The 14,897-nt window shown below is 37.2% G+C and overlaps 1 long non-coding RNA gene across 1 annotated transcript in view; it reads left to right on the plus strand.

Annotated features, from left to right (window-relative positions):
• Positions 1-1,925: 1,925 nt before the first annotated feature.
• Positions 1,926-14,897, plus strand: part of LOC121071523 — a 66,103-nt gene continuing 53,131 nt past the window's right edge. Inside the window, exon 1 of the long non-coding RNA XR_005820667.1 lies at positions 1,926-2,280. This is a non-coding gene — a long non-coding RNA (uncharacterized LOC121071523). The remainder of the gene's footprint in view (positions 2,281-14,897) is intronic.

A 14,897-nucleotide genomic window follows, 5' to 3' on the forward strand; every position in this document is an offset into this window, starting at 1 on the left:
ATGTCCCCCTTTCCTCCTGCTTTCCCCCAGATGTTATTGCTGATCATGATGCCACGTGGTATGGGACATCCCTTTGGTCACTCTGGTCAGCTGTCTTGGCTGTGTCCCCTCCCATCTTCTGGTGCAACCCTGGCCTCCTCACTTTCAGGGCAGCACAAGAAGCAGAAAAGTCCTTGGCTCTGTGCAAGCACTGCTCTGCAATATTAAAAACATCAGTATGTTATCACAACTATTTTCATCAAAAATCCAAAACAGCATTGTGTGAGACTCTACAAAGAAAATTAACTCTGTCCCAGCCAAAACCGTGACAAATAATTTAATGTAATGCCATCCAATTATTATTCCATGAGTTTGGGGACTAATTTTTTTTTTTCCAAAAGAGAAAGTTTTTCCCGCTGTTGTTATCTAGTATTACAATATTGTGACTCAATTCAGGTAGAACCAGAATTTCATGCAGTATTTAAGATATAGCTACACACAGTTTTGTAGAATGGCCATATTGTTTTGTCCTCTAAACATTTCTTAAAGCTTCAAGCATTCTATTTTCTGTTTTGAATGCTGCTGAACATTGAGATAATATTTTGATGGAGATATTCATAATGCAAACAAAATCTGTTACCTAAGCAGTAATAACCAAATCAGAGTTCATCACTGTGTATTTTTAGTTAGGGCTGTTGTTTCTCATGTGCATTAGTTAGCATTTATTGACATTGAATTTGATCTGTCATTTTATCGTTCAGTCACTCAGCTCTGTGAAAGACTTTCACATCATTTTACCATCAATTATGATACAAAGTTATTCAGAGCACTAAAAACGATCAGCCGGCCTTGTCACATCACCATTCATTACCTTTCCCAGGTCATTTATACTGAACAGGTATCTCAGCAGATAACAATATCCATTGTGAGAACTAATAATTTATTCCTACCATTTATTTTCTATCTGTTAACCATGTATCACTGCACAAGAGGACTTTCTTACCTTGGGAAAAAAATGTTATCTTTTTAGGATGAGAACATCAAAAGCTTTAGGAATTTAAGTACACCACATCTGTTGAGTTTCCTTTACCTGTACACTCGATGATGTCTTCAGTGATTCTAAAAGATTTCTGAGGTCTGGCTTCCCTTTATAAAAGCCTACTCGAACCTTCCCCATTATGCTATTTATTTGCATGTTTAAGTAATTTCATATTTGATTTTGTTTTTTTCCCATTTGTGCAGGACTAACTGATCAAAAGTTTTATGAAGATGAACTTTGTGCCCTACACTGAGAAGAGAAAGAATTTGAACCTAAGTTTTCTATCTTCTGTTTATGCTTTAAATCATAGGGCTGAAAGAGAGCACCTCTGACTCTAAAGATGTGAGGGAGAAAAGGCAAACTGGTTTAGACATCTAACACCACACACACAGGTGATGTTTTTTGAATTTCAAATAGAGACAAACCTGGACTTCACAAAATGCTTAACAGAAACTTAAATCACACACCCCTGTCTAGCATTGACTAATGGCTATCTTAGGAAACTATCCACACTGACTTTTCTTACACAATTGTTACCCATATCACAGAAGGCCCAAAGCTACATCTCTACAAGTTAATAAAACATGCCTGAGCACTGATGGCAGCCAGTAGGCTCCTCGTGCCTGTCCCCAACGCACAAGGCTGCATGCAGACTGCCTACAGGGAACGGAGAGAGAAGTCACCCTAAAGGGCTTCTTTAGGAGATTTCTAGCTGGCATGCTTTAAAAACACACAAAGCCTGTTCCAACAGCGGATCCATATAGACAGTCACCTGTTGGCACACAGTAGCAACCCTCCATGCATTTACAGTCTAGAAACAAAGGTCTATGCTGCTTTATGGAGCTAGCTCTCTGTTCTCCCTCTAAATATAACTTTACAATAAAAAATAATTTGAATATACCTCCTCGAGAGAAGCTTTCTGTTCTGTTCTCCAACACCTCAACGGAATTCAGTTGCATAGTAAAACAATAATAAAGAATTATATAGTATTACATTCCATTTCCTTAATCCTGAGGCATTATATATATTGCAGCACAATATATTTATTGTATGATAGCAGCTTCTGCCACAAAGGAAGCAAGATTCCTTCGCTAAGTATTGTCAAGGTGCTGCATGGTCCTACAGCTCCCTACAGGCCTTGGGCTAGGAGCTGCAGAGGTCCCCTGGGCAGCAGGGCCAGGGCCTGGCAACCGCTCTCTAACTTCCCCTCTGGAAACAAGACAGGGAAAATAAAATGAAAAAGCTCAAGTGTCAAGGTAAAGGTAAGATCACTTACTAATTATTGTCATGGGCAAAACAGGTATGACTTAGGGAAAGCTTTGAGAGCAGTTGCCAGGGCCCATCCCTCCGCCCCAACCAGGATCAGGGCAGCTCTGGGGGACAGTGGGGCAGCCCCAGGCCTAGGCACCTCCCTGGGGCCAGGGACAGGTTAGGCTGGGAGGTGGGCCTGAGGCTGGGCCTGATTTTGCAGGGCCCAGGGCTGGGCAGGACAGGGCTGTGGAGAGCTAGAGACAGGCCCTGCTGAAGCTTTGCTGGGGCACAGGCTCACAGCCTTTTGGCATGAAATGGGAGACTTGGGCAGGGTTGGGAGTCCTGGGGGGAGAGGTAGCACAGGACAGGGCTGGAAGTGCCCTCAGAGCCCTGATGAATATTTTCAATTCATCCTCAGAAAAAAATGGTAATGTGGGGAGAATCCAATCATATAATCACAAAACAATACAATTCAGGTGCACAGGGGAGTATAGAAGAGGTTTCACTGACAAGTATAGCTTTACCATAAGCTAATTTTTGGCTGTTTGAGTTTTACGTTATTTTAATATACTCTTGCACATAAATTGTGTAAAATAAAAATTATCCAATTGAATCAAACATCAATAAAACCATATCAGCAATACATAATACTTTAAGAGGTTTTAAATAATATAACATTATGAAAATTAAAATATTACATGCAAATACTGGCTTCCTGATACAGAAACTTGCACATGTACTGAGACTGATTAGACAGCTGAGAAGTATTAATGATGTATTTTTCCTAAAATTTAAGATAATAATAATTACATTGCTATCAGACCTTAGTTGGTATTTACAAAATGCAATCAGAATGGGTGAATCGCTACATTTGTTTTTTAACATTTTACAAGTAACTCAGTTAACTCTTCTAGACCTTTGCAAAACCCTGCTGATTGAGCAACCAGTAAGACTTCTTGTGTTGAATTTGTTTATAGCTCTCTTCTCACTTGCTTAAAATAATATATATGCATAATATATACAGCTAATGGTATATAATGGAATAAAGATAGGCTAGTACATATGTGGGTCTTCAGCATGGAACAAGTTCTGTGGATACTTCACTGTTTTCTAATACCCATCACTTGTAGGACCAACTGACAGTCTTGTACTTGTACTTTCTTTCTACAGTGCCTTGAGTTAGAATCATGATAATAATAATTGAGGCGGTATACTTGATCCCATGTCTTTCTAGAACTATGAGATTTTTAGAAATCTGAATACAATAGAAAACATTTATGAGTGATAATGATCGTGTGAAGTATTTGTATCATTTACATTATCATGTATTTATAAGATTATGTAAATGATGGTCTTACTCTATATGCCAATACAATTGCAATCTTTTTTTTTCTTTAGGATCAATGCCATTTCATAGAATCATAGAATGATTTGGGTCAGAAGGGACCTTAAACATCATCTAGTTCCACCCTCCCTGCTATGGGCAGGGACACCTTCCACTAGACCGGGTTGCTCAAAGCCCCATCCAACCTGGCCTTGAACACTTCCAGGGATGGGGCATCGACAACTTCTCTGGGCAATCTGCTCCAGTGCCCCAGCACCCTCATACTAAAGAATTTCTTCTGAATATCTGATCTAAATCTACCCCTTTTTTAAAGCCATTACTTCTTGTCCTATCACTGCACTCCATGATAAAAAGCTTCCTTCTCCAGCTTTCCTGTAGACCCCCTTTAGGTACTGGAAGGCTGCTATAAGGCGCCTCTAGGCTGAACAACCCCAACTCCCTCAGCCTCACTTCATAGGAGAGGTGCTCCAGCCCTCTGATCATCTTCATGGTCGTCCTCTGGACTTGCTTCAACAGGTCCATGTCCTTCTTATGTTGGGGGCCCCAAAGCTGAACACTCTGCTCTGATGACTAGCTGATGACTACTGTTGATGTGTCTACAACTGCTGATCCTTAGGCATACTATTGAAAGTAGGGGAGATGTTTCTACCTGAAATACCTAAGGTGTCTCAGACCTTTCACTGCTATTATTGTTAGTTCACAAAAGTTAAAGGACTATTTTAGTAGCCTGTGATCAGGATACTTTGACCTTATTCTTTCTCCCTTTTAAGTTTAAAAAATGAGTAGTGATCTGTAATCGGGTATATTGGCTTTACTGTACAAATGTATTAATTTATACTGGGAAATTTCTGATTTTCCTTGCACCACACTAGAAGTCAAGATATGTCCCCTAGCTCTCTTAAGTGTTCAGCATCTGTTTTGCAGTGCATTCTCGCAGAAATTCTATGCAGTGTTTTTAATTGCACTTAGCTGTGATTTGGGAGCTGTGATTTTTTTTGTGCTTTCTTTATATGTATTCACTTACATGTTAAAGAGATCACCATAACATTCACATCCGAAGCTTCAGCAAGAGTAAATAGACTACCAGTATATGTTGAAAAAAGAAAAAAGAAAAAAGACTACAGGAAGATATAGCCATCACAGTCAGTGAAAAGGAAAATAATCAAAGATTTCTGTATAACACACTAACTGGTTAGGCTAATTATTGTGAAATGCAATTTGTATTCAACAGTCCAGAAACAAAAGGAGTTCCCAAGGAACCATGCATATTAATTTTTTGGTTTACAGCTATTGCTATGTCAAAACAAAACAAAACAACAACAAACACAGTTGTAACTTCTGTTCCTGTTCGTTATAGCATGGATATGTGTGACAGAAAAGTGAGTGCATGCACAGGTAAACATATAAATGCATTCATGTTAAGACTTTTTTAGTGTTACTGCATGTCAACACGATCCCTTAAAATTTATTTTCTTTCATCTATTTTTCTTGTCCCATGTTCATATCATGAAACTATTTTTTTATTCTCCTGCTTTGACTGTCCTTGTAGCTTTGTAATCGTTTTCTCCTGTTATAGATTGCTTGAATTTCCTTTGGGCAGCAAGGCATTTCGGCACACTGTGTATTTTTTTGTTTTTCCTGCAGTTCCTTATCTTCTGCAGAGGAAATTGATTTGGGTTTTTCTTTTTATTGTTCATTTAAATGATTGTTTTTCTCTGGAGATGGATTTTGCTGCTTCTAACTTGATTTTATTTTTGTGGCTATGGTGTATTTTTTGGCTGAGATTTGACTAAGATGCTGTTTGTGTTGTCTTAAGCCACCAGCACTAATATATTAACATGAGAAGAAAAAGAAGCATAATAATATTTTTTTTTTTAAAAAAAAAAGGTAAATAAAATGAGTAAGCTATACAGACAAAATATTAAACCTACAGGACATATAATCCAGTGTCATATTTTTTTGCAGGACTTATTTTTCCTATCTGTCTGATAATCACGATAGGGTTGCTTCAACAGATTTTCTTTGAAGAAAACAGGAGACTTACTTTCCTGCTCTCATTAGATACTGAACTCAGAAGAGGCAAAATTCATAGGCAATAGATACAGGCCAGCTTTGTGTGTACAGAAACCACAGTTTCTGTGAGATTGATGATGACATCTTGGTGAAGCATTTTTTTGCTGAAGATGGCAAGAGAAAGTGCATACATAATGCCTCTTCGGTCACAGAATTATTGCCTGTGGGTTAAACATCAAACCAACTCACGGTTAATGCTGGGCTTTCTTTTCCTGTTCTCCAGTGAGAACACATTCTACACATTTTCAGAAGATCTAAAAGCAGTTGTAGGTATAGTCTTTTTTTAGTAAATGCAATTTTTTTGTTCTTTGTTTGTTTTTGTTTTGTTTTGTTAGTGACATGACTGGCTTCAGTCTTTCCTCCACTTGCTTCTAAGCCAAAGTTAACATTTCACATACCCCACAATATCATAGAAATGATTTATACACATATCGTTGTCTTAACCTCAGCTCATAGATATTACTTAGCAATGGTGCTGGAAATAGAAAAAAAAAAAAAAAAAAACACAGTTGTTTTGAACAATTGTGCGACGTAATGGTGGAAATAGGGACGGAGAATAGTTTTCCGGCCCCCAACCCCTGGCAAGTGTATAGTAGTTTTCAATATTTTTCTTGATAGCACTGAATTGAGATAAAAATGTTTCCAGGCATAAGCATACAGAAGGTAAAGCCATAAAATAAGATTTGCTGAAACAATGGTGGGTAAACTGTTTCCTAGAACCAGTAGGAATACTTTTGATCTATCAGTCAAAACCCTTCCCTGGCCTGAAGAAAGAGGGAATTAAACCAATGGATGATCCTGGATTTACAGAGGAAGGGGAGGACTGGGTAAACATCCGTGGAAGGCTCTCTAGCAGGGAACACAGCGCCAGCACATGAATGAACCAGAACAAAACTACTGATGCCCAAGACAGGGTGTGGTGATGGAAAGATTGTGCTAGTATTTGAGACACTGGGGTGGAGCTGGAAAAATATATACTGCTTGCTTTGGTGGTGCTATTTTCCAAACCAGTGGCATATTCCCCTTTTGCCTGATATTTTCCATCAAGAGTTGAAAATAAATGGCATGAATGGCAATTGCCGACAACTGTAGGAAAGCATCAAGATTTAGGCAGGAGGAAATCCGGACAGGTGGTGTTAGTTCTGAAGCCAGCTGCGTTTTAGATTAGATTTGATTTCTATTTCTCAAGCTCGGTAGACATTTTACTGACCTTAGCAGGTTAGAAGATACAAGAAAAAGAGTGTTTGTGGCCTCCTTTCTTAGTCAACAAGGCTGGAAACAAAATATGTTGTAAATTATATGCAGTTAATTTCTGATGTGAATGAATGTTTTTACTGTTGTTTTTGATGAAAAAATAAAATCTCACAGGCTATAGGTTAGACAAAGCTAGATACTTGTCGTTTCTAAGTTTGATATATTCACAGTCAAAACTTAGATCTGCCTCAGCACTGGGAAGGCTTGCATACAGGTGATTTCCCTGCGCAGGAAAAATAAAAGAAAACAAACAAACAAACAAACAAGCAAAACAGATACCAGAAGTGAACTCAGACTGAACCACTTTTCCTGAGGCTACCCCTAGGGAAAATGGCAGCAGCAGCCTGCCTGGCCTAGCCCCATCAGCCTGAAGATGGGTTTCTCAGTTCCTGCAACAGAGAGGATTGTATGTCATGCACAGCACTGCTGCAAATGATGAGAGTGTGGAAGTGAGGAAGGAAATGATGGGTGGGGAAAACAAAATTCATGTAACACTGTGAGCATTTTATTGCCAACGGTCATCAAAACTCAGGCCTCTTGCACTTTTGTCTACATGATTACCTACAATCATAAACAATGTTTGCATTTCCCTATCCAAAGCAATATTGTTGGAAAAGTCATGATAAATGAGAAGGAAAAGACATAGAGCTGAACAGGCATTGATCTCCTCCATATTCAACAGCTACTGAAGTGGTTTCAAGGATGCTCGGGTGGACAGTGATGGCCAAAATACTGAGTTGTAACTGGCCAGTGTTGTCAAAGGCTACCCTGACAATTGTCTTTGCAGATTTGCATCACCTAACAACCTTCTGGGCACTTGGCACACAATTTTAAGGGACTTTGCTCTATGAAGAAAAGAGAGGATAGATGAGTCCTGAAGACAGTCCATATGCTTATCCACAGTCAAGGTCAAACACCCTCTTGCTCTTCTGCTAGTGTTACTTCTTGGGAACATTAAAAGAGAGGGATGGTGATGATGAAAGGGTGATGATGAAAGACGTGGGCTTGGACATCTGGGAACTAAACCCCAGGAAATGTTATAACGTGTAGTCATCTTGTAATGCAGTGGGATCTTTCTTACAGCCCTTTTCATTTATAGTAAGGCAAATATCCAAGCAAATATTATAGTCATCATAATATTATGGGGTCTACGGTCTTCTTCTACATGTTCAAACGATGAATGATTTGAAATGGGCTTTTGATTGCTTTTTTAATATGGAGGAATTTCACAAAATAGAAATAATTACCACCAGGTTCTACTTAGCAGTTGGAAGGCACGAGAAGGAGTTGCATTACTCAGCCTTCTATTCTGCTGAAAGTAACATGATGTTCAGAGAAGCAGAGTTTCCATCCATAATCTTTGAGAGCAAGGTATTATCATAAAACCTGTATGCACACAGTCAGCACAGCTGACACATCAGCACAGACTGGTGAAAGCCTGGTTACAAACTGGCAAACTTCTGTTCATTGTTTGGTGAATATAATTATCTTTCTTAATAGACAAAAATAAAAGCTACTTCTTCATCTCTGTTGTGGTTTATGGCAAATAAACTAAAAAGCAAAGCCCCATTGGTGCAGTTCTTACAAGTTCACTGTTTATTAAACTGTGAACAAGGCTGTAAATTTGTTGACAATTTTCAATTTTCAAAACACATCCAAAAAAACCCACATCTCTCAGCAATTAGAAGAAGGTAAGAAGGGCTGCACATGGTTTCTGGTTTCCATGAACCTGGTAACACAGTGTCCCTTGCACCACTTGAGGTAGAAATATTGTTCCCCGGGAGTAGGTATTCTATAAACACTGCAAAATTGACTGCTGCCCTGGTAGTCCTTGCAAAAGTCTACTTCTTCCATGTCTCAGCCTTTCATCCAAGTAGCAAGTGATGAGACCTTCTTGATTAACAGTTATCCACAGAATTTCATATCAAAACATGGAGGTCTCAACAAATATTTGTTTGTCCTACTCAAGGCTATGTCTACCACACAAAATCTTACTTCTGGATAAAAATACGAGACAAATAAAAGTTGTGCACACTGCACAACATGAATTCCTAGCCCTTTCTGAAAATATCTCTCAGTAACTTACTCATCTGACAGCGATGTACAGAGGTACATCACAAATACTGCTTCCACCCCAAAGTTACCGTGGCCAGAAGCCTCTGTTACTTGCATTATATTCTCACAATCTGCAGCTGTGTCAACACACTGAGCTCAAACTGAGCTCACTAGCTCATATTAACTGTTTCTCTACCAACATAGTAGAGACATATTATGTTCCCATTTATATTTTGTGGGCAGAATAATATCTCGTAGATTGTCTGACTGTTGCTCCATTCTGTTCATCTATTTATTATTACTATTTTTTAATAGATGAAGTTATTCTGAGGAAATAGGATTTTCCCTTGAGCATCCCCCAACTCAGCCTGTGGACCTGAGAAGAGTTGTTTCTTTATCTTCAGCAAATTAATAGATAGAGGCCTTACATCCTTTACTTTTAATGACAGTAGAAGTAGAGTAGTTTTACTTTGCATAAAAGATTTCTTCAGAGCCAGTATGCCGTCATATCTAGAATGCTAGTGCTTTATTTCATACACTCAGAGAACATGGTACAACACACGTCTCTCCTTTAACAGTCCTGTACATGGTCTCTTGCAGTTGTCTACCTAGACAATAAAAATGCTTCATGCACTTCACACCTACTGTGAAGCCATCTAACATGAATTTTGAAACCACATTTTCTACTGCTTGCCAGAGATCACAGTTTCGCTCAATTGAAGTGGAACTAAAAAGGAAAGCAAGCTAATTGTTGTATAAGCAGAGAGAAGAGTTTTCTGAATTCCAGCTAAATGATTTTCACTTGTAGCTGATAAAATAGCATCAGTAAGTATGTAAAAATGCTGACTGGTAAGGACTGTGCTTAATAGTTACTACTAGAGCTTATTTAAAATGGGGCTTAACTGAGACAAGTCCAGTATGTTTGTATTCACATTCGCATATTTATGATGCCTTTTCCTTTGGGTCAATCATTTATTTTTGTTGTTTATTTTTCTTTCTTCACTGTTTGTACCATCCTCCTAGAAACAGTACTTTCTTTTCCAGGTTTATTATTTCCATTCCAATAAACATTGTTTTATCCCTGTTTCTTCCTGATTCCCAGCCAACAAGATTCATTTATTTATGACAGTGTAATATTATTTGTCAAAAGCATCTGTGATTACATCACCAGTGATGTCAGCATAGTTCTGGGAATAGACTTTCTGAGCTAACTGTTTTGGCTGAAAGACTGCATTCCATATGCAAATTAAAAGGGCTAAAGAAGCATGTTATTTTTTAAAAGTCAAATGTTTGCAATCCAAGAGTAGTGGATCCAGAAAACTATAAGCACATCTACAGATCTGGAGGATATTTTCTCACAAATTTCACCTACATCAAAAATTGTTCTAAGCTACTAACAAAATAAAAAAAAAAAGCAATCTTCCCAAGTAGGGAAATCATTGTTTCACCATAGAAATGGTGCCAAAATTTTATATTCTACTGAATGTTTTTCTTAGAATCAGGAGCTTTACATAGGTAAAAGCTGCATTTGTTATTTTTCTAAACAGCAGCTGCACAGTGAGGCAGAGATTCTGCTTGGGGGAGGGAAGCAAAGAGAGCGATAGAATTTATTTCCCCAAGGAAATATTTAAAAAATAAAAACATTTTGGTGGATCTCTTTCAGTTCATTAAATTTAAATTAGGGAAAAAAAGTTTCAACAACTGCAGCGGCTGGCCATCTGTCCAAGTAACAACTAGGAATAAAAATGCACTGACCCTTTCCCATCTGCATTTGTCAATGGTTTGGGAGAAGTACATAATGCTGTCTCTCTGTTCAACAGTGAATTTTCATTTTCATTTATATAAGATTTTGGGGCAAATTCATACTGTTAAGTAATTATTTGGACATGCAGTCCATTATTTATTTATTTTTTTTTTGTAAATGATTGAGTTTTTCTATAATGTTCATTTTAGATATTTTACTAGAAAATATCAAAATAAACAGGATATGGTAGTATCTGTATCTACTGTATGAATTTATCCAACAAACAGGGAAAAAGGTGCATACAGTAAATGTATTTATTGCTCTCTGAAGTGCCTTACTGCAAGGAACAAAACAGACAGATCAGTCATCTAGATCCCAAATCCAAATTCCTCAGTAAATTTTCCTCAGTCAGCTGTGACACAGACTGAAGACCACTGTAAGTGTAAGGAGTGGTACAAACTGTCCCTTGCCAATTGGCAATACCTATTTCTGCCCATGATACCAAAGAGGTAGCACATCACTAGTGTTAAATACACTGTAAAGAAAACATGGGGGTGCTGGGGTGTTGGAAGATCCTAAAACGTCTTTTACAATCATGGTGTGAAAAGAAATTTTGGCAATCACTGTGTTAGTTCCTTCACAGCTCCAAACTATGTTACTGTGAAGTTCAGGGTTAGGCAAACACAGACTGGATGATATTTCATTGCCAGAAAGAACAATTAATGCCACTTAGTATAACAGGGCGTTCTGCTCCGCACATACACTTACTGGAATGTTTAAAGAGCACAAACCCATGGTTGCCTGAAAACAATCACAATTAGTTTGCCAGTGTTGGAAATAAGTAGAATATTGGTAAAAACCGTTAAGAAGGCTTAGAGGGGAAAAAAAAAAAAAAAAAAAAAGTGTCTTTGTGGAAGAATTTCTTGTTGAAATGTCATCAGCTCATGAAAGCACAGCAGGGTTTTATTTATTTTTCTTTCCGTCAGTCAGTCCAGATACATGAGTGGCAGAAGTAAAGGCTGAGATAAAACAACAACACTTTATAGAGTATTGGTTGAACTGGTTTAAATTTGCGCCTGGTGAACATTTAATATCTGATAAGAATTCACGTTTTCTACTAGTTAATAGTGTTTGAATCCGTATTTTCATTTCACACTTACCTCTAGAAGTGGAAACTGCAAATGCATACCTCTGGTATTTTGTAGGCCAAGGAAATATACTCTAGATAAATGCTTTCTTTATTTTGATGTTTCAGATTTTCCTCCATTATTGGCATATATAACTATGCTGGTTAAGCAACAGATTGAAAAGATTATACTTAGCTAATTTTTCATGCAGTGTATATTATATTAATTTTAGCTTGTACAAATATTTCTGTAAGTTGTTCAGTAAAATTAATTTTTGAATTCAGTTTAATTTACTTTAGATGGTCTTTAGTACATCTAATTTTTTCTTTGAAGCTTCACATTAGTTTCTAAAACTGTTCAGTACTTGAACTTTTAATAGGAAACCAAAGAGAGGTGAAACAGAGAAAATTCATTACTTATTTTCAGCAAAACAAAAATACCTGGGTATGCATGTGTTAAATTAAATCTAATCATTTCTCTTTGCACAAGGTGTTATTAGTGATGAGTAATATCACATTGTCCTGCATTTTGAAACTCCAGTGTGTTAGTAAGGGTTTGCAAAGAATGAGATACCATGGTATATTTCTTTACTGTATTAGTTCCTGTTCTACATGTGTTGCATTTATAAAATGTATGGCATATTAAAAGGGAGGAGTTAGTTCTCCCTGACCTGAACATCTGTGTGAAGAAATTTCCATCAGCTCTTTAAAGAAGAATATAAAATTTTTTTTAGTTTCCACCTAAAGAGAAACAATAAAAAAAAACTAAAAGGACAATCAAAATATTTGTGAAAATTATGTCTATGTCCTTTATGATAATAAAACTTGAATGATGCAATTAGGCTGTCTGTTTATAATTGGTATTTTATACTATATGTTCACTTGATGCTAAGTTTATCTGGCTAAAGTTAACAGGACAGAAATAGTCTTACAATAACCTAAGTCCATCCAATAGTGGTTTGTGCTCCCAGTGACTAATTTACAGGTTAGCCTCATCCCACTCAGCATCATCACTTCATTTATCCAAGGCTCACAGGGCCAGAGATGAGAGCATTATGTTTAAAAGTATTTGATAACTCTCCATACCTAGTCTAAATATTTTTGAACTTTAAAATTGTAAACATTTATTAAGTCTTTAAAAACATGTTATGCCTTCAGGAAAATAATCACTTGCTTTACTAAATCTGACACAATCAAATGAAAATCAGTACAGCATAGAAAACCCTTGAGGTACCTAAACTATAAAAATCACTATGTGCGACTGGGAAACAATTTTTCAGTTAGTATCATAGTTTTAAAGGATTTAGCTCATCAATAACATAAATCAGAAGCACATTGATTTTATCTTTGCCACACTACAACTGGAATTTGAATTACAGAACAGAGCAAAAAATTGTTTTGATGCGTAAATTAATATTGGAAGTGAAAAACTATATCGGGAATACATTTATATCATGCCATGATATCACTTTTACAAAGTGACTCCTTCTGGTGGAGGGGCAATTTCAGGTAAAGCATATAAATTAGGATGCCCCCAAGGCACAGTTTTTCATTCCATGTGAAACCTAGAAAACATTATATGTCTGAAAGGAGTCTGTAGGGACAAACAGGCTTATGCTTAGTTAAGGGGAAAACTGCCATAGGGATGGAAGTTAGCTACATGATCTTGATACCCAGCAGGGGAGCAGGGCTGATACCGCTGGTAATAAAAACTCATCAAACTCAGCATGTAGTTCAGCCCTTGGTTGGAAATGTTAAGTGACACTGACAAAAAGTGTTCCCAGGGTCATATGCAGAATTTTTCAAAGGCAGATGTGACCACTTTCAACTCACTGCATCAAAGTTACAGAAAGTACTGTAAAGAACAGCAGTCAGCTGCAGAGAGAGAGAGAATGCAAGACAAAAAGATGATGGAAATCCTTCTAAATATGAGAGCATTAGGGTGGTCTTATTTATAGTTAAGTTACTAAAGGTAACCTACCCAAAAAGCAGACTCTGACCTCTGCATCCACACTACAGGTGGAAATCTACTGAAAGGTACAGGATTTTTTATTTTATTTTATGCTTTTATTTAGAACTAGAGCCTCTACTCTTGGATTTCATAATGATTCCAAATTAAATGTTAGCTGAAAAGTCCTACTCTGATAACACTTGTCCAAAGTGACTGCTTTAAGACCAGGATGAAAAAGAGCAGCAAAGCAAATAAGGCAATGGAAAATCTGAGAAATTAGCTGTTTTTAATTAGGTGACTTCCTAATATCTGAAACAGAAAATCCAAAGGGATTATGGTAACCACTCCTGAAGAATTTACATTCATTTATACCACACAATTTTGCGTAAAATTTTTTATGAAACAGTTTCATTTGGAATCTTTCCAGAATTTCTTTGGTTTTAAAATCAACTAATACTATTTTTTTTCTCCTATTATTGGTCTTTTTTTTTTTTTCTTCACATTTCTGTCTCCATTCTTTCTCATTTCCATTCATGCTTAGGTAAAAGACTATATACCCCAAATTGCTACTTTTCGTATTTTCTTCACCAAAAACATTGTGGCATGTAGTAAAAGAACTATTTTTGACTCCCATTTCTTAATTTCTCAAGAGATAAGGTTAAGTAGCTGCAGAGTAATTTAATATGTCTGGACTGTTTGAAATCAAGGATTTATTCCAGTGTTTCATTTTATGACCGTAAACACTATTGGTTTTGACAAATTGTTTTCAAGAAGTGAAAGAATAACAGATGTCTTGCAGCCCTTACCACCAACAGCTATTTTGGCTAGCAGAGTCAACACTGCAAAATCTCTTTGTGTCTATAATTATCTTATTCGTGTGATTACTGGCGTGGTCTGGCCAACCATACCAAAGTCAATCATAAGAGCAGGGCACAACCTAATGGAAATGCTAATGAAAAGTCAGCCTTTGCTAATGTAGCTTCTGTCAGTCTCCAGAAATAACTTGAGGGTTATTGATTGTAAAAGCTGGGGAACACGAGCAGCCTCTGTGATACTTGAGTTTGGCTGAATTGAAAAGTG

This window comes from Cygnus olor, chromosome 5, assembly GCF_009769625.2.
Source record: "Cygnus olor isolate bCygOlo1 chromosome 5, bCygOlo1.pri.v2, whole genome shotgun sequence".
In the NCBI taxonomy this organism is placed as follows: Eukaryota; Metazoa; Chordata; class Aves; order Anseriformes; family Anatidae; genus Cygnus; species Cygnus olor.